Source organism: Amia ocellicauda, chromosome 11 (genome assembly GCF_036373705.1).
Source record: "Amia ocellicauda isolate fAmiCal2 chromosome 11, fAmiCal2.hap1, whole genome shotgun sequence".
Lineage (NCBI taxonomy): Eukaryota > Metazoa > Chordata > Actinopteri > Amiiformes > Amiidae > Amia > Amia ocellicauda.
This window is the reverse complement of record NC_089860.1, coordinates 587,338-595,222: the sequence shown is the minus strand read 5'-3', so window position 1 is coordinate 595,222 and position 7,885 is coordinate 587,338. Positions and strand designations below refer to the sequence as shown.

Below are 7,885 nucleotides of genomic sequence, written 5' to 3'. Positions count from 1 at the left end.
GCCTGCTGTGGGCCGGCCCTTTTCGTCCTGTTTGCCCTCGTGGTTCCCCGGAGGCGGTGGGTAGCTTTTCTTCATTGGAGTGCCCGAAATCGGTGCTCTCAGAGCGTCCGTCCGTCGACAGGTTGAAATTGTAAATGCTGGTGTAGCCACTTTTAATTAAAATCTGATGATGATGATGATGATGATGTTGTTGTTGTTGTTCTTGTTGTCATCGTGATCGCCGTCATTATTATTGTTAAAGTAAAGCAGTAGTTAGATTTGTTGCTACCGTAAGGTGTAGAAGGCACAATAGCTCTGTGATTGTCTGATGGTGGCACAAGACGAGCAGCAGCTGTTTGAACAAGCCATTGAGCATCACCTTGTTGGGGTAAGTGTAAGTCTTGTCATAGCTCAGGGCATTCTTCCTTTAAAAGAGTTTCCAAAGTGTCCTGATGTGCCCTTGAGCAATGCAATATAGGTCAGTGAAAATAGAAACCTTTATCTCACAGGCAGGCCCACGGGAAACGCCTGTGCGCGTTTTACCAGCCTGCTTCGATGGGAGCCAATCGAAACCCCAGGACAGGTTGGTTTCTGTAGTGTAGTGGCTATCATGTTCGCCTCACACGCGAAAAGTCCCCGGTTCGAAACTTGGCAGAAACAACCCGCGGTGCACGCGTGCCAGTGCCGTGTTACCCGTCCTCATCTCTCTGCCCCATGGCCGGCCGTCGTTTTCTCTTCCTCGGAGTGGCAAGAAATCCTGACCTTGAGAACAAATGATCGCAGAAGGGTAGCTTTGCGAGGCGCTGGAACTGACACTTTTAAAATCGATACATGTCGTTGCTGTTGCAATACGACCGTAGCAGGATCGGTGACATTGCTGTTACTCTTATGTAGTTGAAGGCACAAAATAGCTCTGATAGTCTGGTGGTGACGGAAGACCACCAGCCGTTTGAACAAGCCATTCAGCATCACCTTGTTGGGCTAAGTGCAGGCACTGTCTGATCGCAGGGCGTCCTGCCTTTGAAAGAGTTTCCGAAGTATCCCGAAATCGGTGCACTCAGAGCGTCCGTCCGTCGACAGGTTGAAATTGTAAACGCTGGTGTAGCCACTTTTAATTAAAATCTGATGATGATGATGATGATGTTGTTGTTGTTCTTGTTGATGTTGTTGTTGTTGTTGTTGTTCTTGTTGTCGTCGTAGTCGCCGTCATTATTAATGTTAAAGTAAAGCAGTAGTTAGATTTGTTGCTACCGTAAGGTGCAGAAGGCACAATAGCTCTGTGATTGTCTGATGGTGGCACAAGACGAGCAGCAGCTGTTTGAACAAGCCATTGAGCATCACCTTGTTGGGGTAAGTGTAAGTCTTGTCATTGCTCAGGGCGTTCTTCCTTTGAAAGAGTTTCCAAAGTGTCCTGATGTGCCCTTGAGCAATGCAAAATAGGTCAGTGAAAATAGAAACCTTTATCTCACAGGCTGGCCCACGGGAAACGCCTGTGTGCATTTTACCAGCCGGCTTCGATAGGAGTTATTCGAAACACCAGGACGGGTTGGTTTCCGTAGTGTAGTGGCTATCACGTTCGCCTAACGCACGAAAGGTCCCCGGTTTGAAACCGGGCGGAAAGAGCCTGCTGTGGGCCGGCCCTTTTCGTCCTGCTTGCCCTCGTGGTTCCCCGGAGGTGGTAGGTGGCTTTCCTTCATTGGAGTTCCCGAAATTGTTGGACTCAGAGCGTCCGTCCGTCGACAGGTTGAAATTGTAAACGCTGGTGTAGCCACTTTTAATTAAAATCTGATGATGATGTTATTGTTGTTGTTGTTGTTGTTGTTGTTCTTGTTTTTCTTTTTGTCGTCGTGGTCGCCGTCATTATTATTGTTAAAGTAAAGCTACCGTAAGGTGTAGAAGGCACAATAGCTCTGTGATTGTCTGATGGTGGCACAAGACGAGCAGCAGCTGTTTGAACAAGCCATTGAGCATCACCTTGTTGGGGTAAGTGTAAGTCTTGTCATAGCTCAGGGCGTTCTTCCTTTGAAAGAGTTTCCAAAGTGTCCTGATGTGTCCTTGAGCAATGCAAAATAGGTCAGTGAAAATAGAAACCTTTATCTCACAGGCTGGCCCACGGGAAACGCCTGTGCGCGTTTTACCAGCCGGCTTCGATGGGAGCCATTCGAAACACCAGGACAGGTCGGTTTCCGTAGTGTAGTGGCTATCACGTTCGCCTCACACGCGAAAGGTCCCTGGTTCGAAACCGGGCGGAAACAACCCGCGGTGCACGCGTGCTAGTGCCGTGTTATCTGTCCCTGTAACGCGGCCGGCCATCCCTCGGAGTGTCAAGAAATCCTGACCTTGAGAACAAACAATCACAGAAGGGTAGCTTTGCGAGGCGCTGGAACTGACAGTTTTAAAATCGATACATGTTGTTGCTGTTACAATACGACCGTAGCAGGATCGGCGACATTGCTGTTACTCTTATGAGTAGATAGTAGGGTTTTATGGGCGCGGCCTATTTTGTTATGACGTATGCCCTAAGCTTATTAATATTCCTACGTCATAATTGGGAGGCGTGATTTTAGGTAGAGTTATTTCCTTAATTATTCCTACGTCATATCCGTCAGAAAGTGTACACCCATAAAACCCTGAACAACAAGGCCGCCCATAACCTGTTGTTCTTGTTTTTCTTGTTGGTCAACTGTAGAGTGTGAATGGGTCGGCTCTTCCTGTAGTGTTTGGGGGTCTTTTTTAAATATACATGTAATGGTTTAGTAAATCTAAACCGTTATAAGATCAACAAGTTCTGTTGTCTGTAATGGTCCCAGGTCTTAACAATGCCAGTTTTGAATAGTGCGTTTATCATATTCACACTGTCTCTGTCTGTCTCTCTCTCTCTCTCGCCCAATCATTTTATAAGATCAACAAGTTCTGTTGTCTGTTATGATCCCAGGTCCTAACAATGCCTGTTTTGCATAGGGTACTTATGTTATCCACACTGTATCTGGCTCTGTCTCTCCCCTCAAATTTAATTAAAAATAAAATTAAAAAAGAGGGTGTGTGTGTGGGTGTTTGTGTGTATAGGTTAATTGTTTTTGTAAAAAAAAAAAAAAAAAGCTGTGGTTATATTTTATCTCTCACATAATGTGTTCAGTCGTTTTACTTAAATACATTCTAGGGTCTTAAAGCTCATAAGAGTTAGACTTAAGATAAGGATATGCTTTTAAGGTATTTTAGCAGTCTCAATCCCTGATGATAAGGAATCGTTTAAAAAATAAAAACAACTGATCACTCAATGCTAAATAGATCACAACACTCAAGGCTAAATCACTCACACCATGGGTGGCGGGGGTGGGCTCAGACAACAGTACGTATGGCATGTGGTATCAAAACATTCAGAATACTTTTAACCTATATAATTTATAAGCTTTGTAAAATAAACCCAAATATCTCTTTTGCGGGGATAAACGCTGTTCTGAGTAGTTTGTGACTTGTTTAATACCAAACAAAGCATCGCTATTAAAAAAAAAAAAAAAATCACTGTAAAAGCGCTAGTTATTTTAGATCTTTATAGTTAGTTTCTTGGCTCAGGTTGTTTTTTAGCGCTTATAAAGGCCTGCAATATTCTTAGTGGTTTGTTGACTATAGGTCTTGATGCACAAAGGCCAGACCAGAACAATGCCTTACAAGCAGATCCGGCATGTGGCCATCAGTATAAGTATGAAGGTCTGGTCTTCAGCTCGACAGACTCATACTGACCTTTCGATTTAAGACTAAAGATCAACAATGTCCGGAAACAACATCAGCGACTTCGATTTAAACGAGTTTTTAGGCAAGTCTTCAGATTCTTTTCATTGACTCAGAGCGTGTTGTGTGCATGTATTGTAAATAAGGCTATAACATCTGTTTTAAGTTTTGTAAAATTATTTTTCAGCCAGTCAACAGGAGTTAATTCCAAACGCTGAGGAGATCATCTGGAACAACGACGGTAAGATTTTTGTGTTTGCGCTCATGGGTTCTTATGTATGGGTGTGTGTGGTTTTGAAGCGGCTCATTAGAGTTATGAAAACGTTTTAATATATATTAATGCCGGTCTCTTTAATTACACAGAAACTATCGAAAGGCCTGTGATTAATGTCTCGACCAAGAGAAGTGGTTGTCCCTAGACAGGCTGTCTGCCGACCGGGTAAGAACTAAACCCCTGTTTGTTTGTATAACGTTTCTGTAAGATGTTTGAGTCCAGTTTTGTTAATTTTAAAAAAATTATCCTGTCTAACAGTATTAAGAAACGTGGTTCGAGACAACGAAAGGCCTTCCACATCGAGGGCTTGTTTCGTTTTACCTTCGAGAACCGTAACCTTTCAAGAATCTGAAAGGCCGTCAGCCCCGGTATCTGATAGCTGTGAGTATATGTCTGCAGCCTGTAAGAGGTTAAAGCTTTTTATAAAGCGGTGTGGTTAAAGGTTAAACATGTCTCTTACCTTCACAGCGGTGCAAAAAGCTAAACCAGCCGAAAAACATAAGAAACGATTATTCTGTGGAGGTAAGTAAGATCTTTCAAACTTTAATGTTTTTAAAAGGGCTTTGTTTGCCCGTTGAGGGCTAATATTTAAGCGATGGGTGACCGTTTCCTGTAGGGCGGGGGGTTCTGGGAAAGATCTTTAGAAGTCCGGACAGATCTAGGCTTGTTTCTGGGGAACGTGTTTAGAAATGACCGATTGCCGTACCGTCTGGTTAGGAAGTAAAGCCGTCCGAAAGGGTTTAGTAAGTTGTTTGGCTTATCTCCCGCTATTATACTTCTGTTTTAAAGTGGTTGTAGGAAAAGGCTTGAAGGTGTTCATTGTATTTAATATTTAAACAGATCGTGAAAACGTTTGTGAAACAGGAAGTCCCGGGATCAGGAAGCGTTTACACTTGGAAGGTTCGTTTAAAAATGAAATGTTGTTGTGTGTGTGTGTGTTTTATTAACAATATTACAGTTTTTAAAGAAACATTTAAGAAACAGTTTATTTACAGCGGCTTCTCTGTTTTACATTTATTATCAAGTCCTAATAAATATATTGTCTGTAAATAATAAGGCGTTGTAGTGAATGTCTAAGGCTATTTTCAAAGGTCTAAAAAAGCTAAAGGTTTTGAATGTGCTGGACATGTTGTTTTAAGTTTGATTTCTGTCTCCGTTTAAAGATGTAAATGTAATGTATATTTTTATTCTTCCCAAGACTCTTGGGATAGTCATTCTGTGGATGAGCTATTGAGGACAATTACCCCGTCTAAGTGGGATCAAACATCTTCCCCGGTGAGATCACCGAGAGGATCCCCCACGGTGGTCTTGGAGACCCCCCAACATCTACTCAGGCCACAGCCTTCTGGGGGTAATTCAACACCCCAGATTCAGCCCGCCGCATTGTCGGGCGGAACAAATACAGGCATCCAACAACCTCAGGGGTCGCCGTCAGTCAGGGCTGACACACCACCCAACGACGGCCTGGTTTCAACATCGTCCCCCCAGACCCGTTTCTTGGCTACAGAAACGCGGAACAGTACCCCGCGCTTGGCCAGGGTGTCACCGCAAAGGCCTTCTTGGTCTCCGTCCATGAGTATACGCTCGCTCCCTGCCTCCTTCGACCGAGATTTACCGGAGCGACCATCCTTTGAAGCTGAGCCAGGCCACCAGCCCCCGGAGCTACTTCCTGAAGGTCGGCATGAGTTGCTACATACTTAGTTACAAAATCAAAGACTTGTGTTAGTGGGGCAAAACCTGGTGATAGAGAGCCAAAACACCCTTATTAATACCCTTACTAACGAATTGTACCGTATTTAATGTATTAATAGACACAAAACGCCTTACTATTGTGGGTTGTTGGAAAAATAAAAAATAAATTAAAAAATGTCCTGACTTGGTAAAAGAACTCACAAACTAAAGGATTATGAACATGCTAGGGCCCCAAAAAGACCTTCCCGAGAGAACATCCCCGGCCCTGTTGTGAACTCCTCTGATGTCCCAATGAACCTGGAACTATTACAAATGATAAATTATTTAAATAACCCCCAATTACCACCGATAGAATGTGAATTAACAGACTTACCGGTGAACCCCGACCTGTTACAGATGGTCAATGATCTAAATAACCACCTCCCACCGGTAGCGCTTATAGAGGTTCACCCCCTAGTTCACCCCGATTTGTTTGAAATGGTGGAGGCTTTGGAGGAGCTACCCCGACCAAATTCTGCCCCTATTATAAATTATTTGAGACAATTAGAACACAGGATGGCGGCAGAAGCAGCCATCACTATAGAGGAGGGTCTTGACATTAACCGGTTGGATATCTTTGAAGGACTTTTACAGGCTTTAAATGAGCCTCCTCAAAAAGGGGGTTTTGTAGATGTCAGCAGTGGGGGTGTTCGGAATGTGGAGGGTTCTGAGACTGATAAGGCTGTGGAGGACATGCTCTGTGAGAATGTAGGGGGTGAAGGCTTTGTTCAAAATGATGATGTGTCCAAGAGTACCAGTGATCCCGTGATTATAGATAGACCGGCCTATAACAATTTTGAAATGATTCAGCGTTTTAATTTTGCAGAACTTTTAAATTGTGACAATTATGCAGAAATATTTGTCAACATACACGAGGCCTTGCAGAAAATGCTTGAACAGGTTGCTGAAAGGGTCAGACCTCGAGATGTTGTACAGTTAGAACTCAGAGGGGATGATTTGTTTAGCAACCTATCTGTAATGCTGAGTGGAGATAATTTAGATGTCTGGCTAAAATCGAAGCGTTATTGCAAAGTAACGCAGCCATCTTAGCTGATGAAAGTCTGTCTCTGGTAATGAATGTGGTTCGTAACCCTGAGGGTGGGGCGCTTAGAAGACTGTCGAAATGCTTGAAGAACGACATAATTAGGACCAAGCTCAGGCAATTAGTGGTGAGTTCCAGTGGGGACAATAAGCTCTGTTTTGCTTACAGTTTAATAAAACTACTCACCCCCGACATGCCTGAACCCCAAGCTCTGCAAGAGGCTTTAATGCTTCATCAGAGGGCCGGCTTAAACTCTCAACAGATGGTTACCTTTTCAGACATCACCAAGTTTGAGGAGTTGTTGTCTTTAAAAATTGTTGTGTGGTACCGTTGTGAGGTAAAGGAAGTATTTGTGAAATTTCAGATACATCCTGAAACCCATACACAGACACTGTTTCTCTTCCTAAGTGATAGTCATTACTTTGGAATAAAGAGTTTGACGGCTTTTTTGGGTTGTTCGTATGTTTGTCATTGGTGTTATAAGGCCTTCATTGATAAGCTTAAGCACCGCTGTGACGGTTACTGTAACGTCTGTTTCAATCCGCAATGTCGTAAGGGTTTGGCCCCTACCATCCGATGTAAAGATTGCTTAAGGATTTGTCTCTCAGCGTTCTGTTTTTCCGAGCATAAGGTACAGAGGGCCGCTGCTGAGGGGGTTAAAAAACGGAGTTATTGTGATCAAACTAAATATTGCCCGCAGTGTTGCCTCCAGTACCGTTTTCATGAGGTTAAACCACACAAATGTCTGGAGCCGAGATGCAGGATCTGTAATGCTGATTTAACCCCGGGGTCCGAACACCAGTGCTTTATTCAGCCGGTTAAAAAGGAGCCGCCGCACAACCGGTATGTCTTTTTTGCTTTTGAATGCCGGCAAGAAAACGGGGTCCACGTTGCTAATTATATACACTGTATTGACATGTTGGATCGTGAGTGGTCAGCTAGCGGTGAGAGTTGTGTCAGGGATTTCTTTACGCGGTATCGCGGTCCAAAATACCTCAATTACACATTTATTGCCCACAATGCTAAGGGTTATGATTCTTACATTTTGATGAAGTATCTGGTGGAAAATGGGGTGACCCCAAAAATAATAGCTCAGGGTAGCAAGATCATGTGTTTCACCGACGAAGCTT

General features: G+C 43.7%; 1 non-coding gene across 1 annotated transcript; it reads left to right on the top strand.

The window, feature by feature from the left end:
* The first annotated feature begins 2,161 nt into the window (after positions 1-2,161).
* trnav-cac (transfer RNA valine (anticodon CAC)) lies at positions 2,162-2,234 on the top strand. The gene has a single exon. It is a non-coding gene; the product is annotated as a tRNA-Val (tRNA).
* Positions 2,235-7,885: the final 5,651 nt, after the last annotated feature.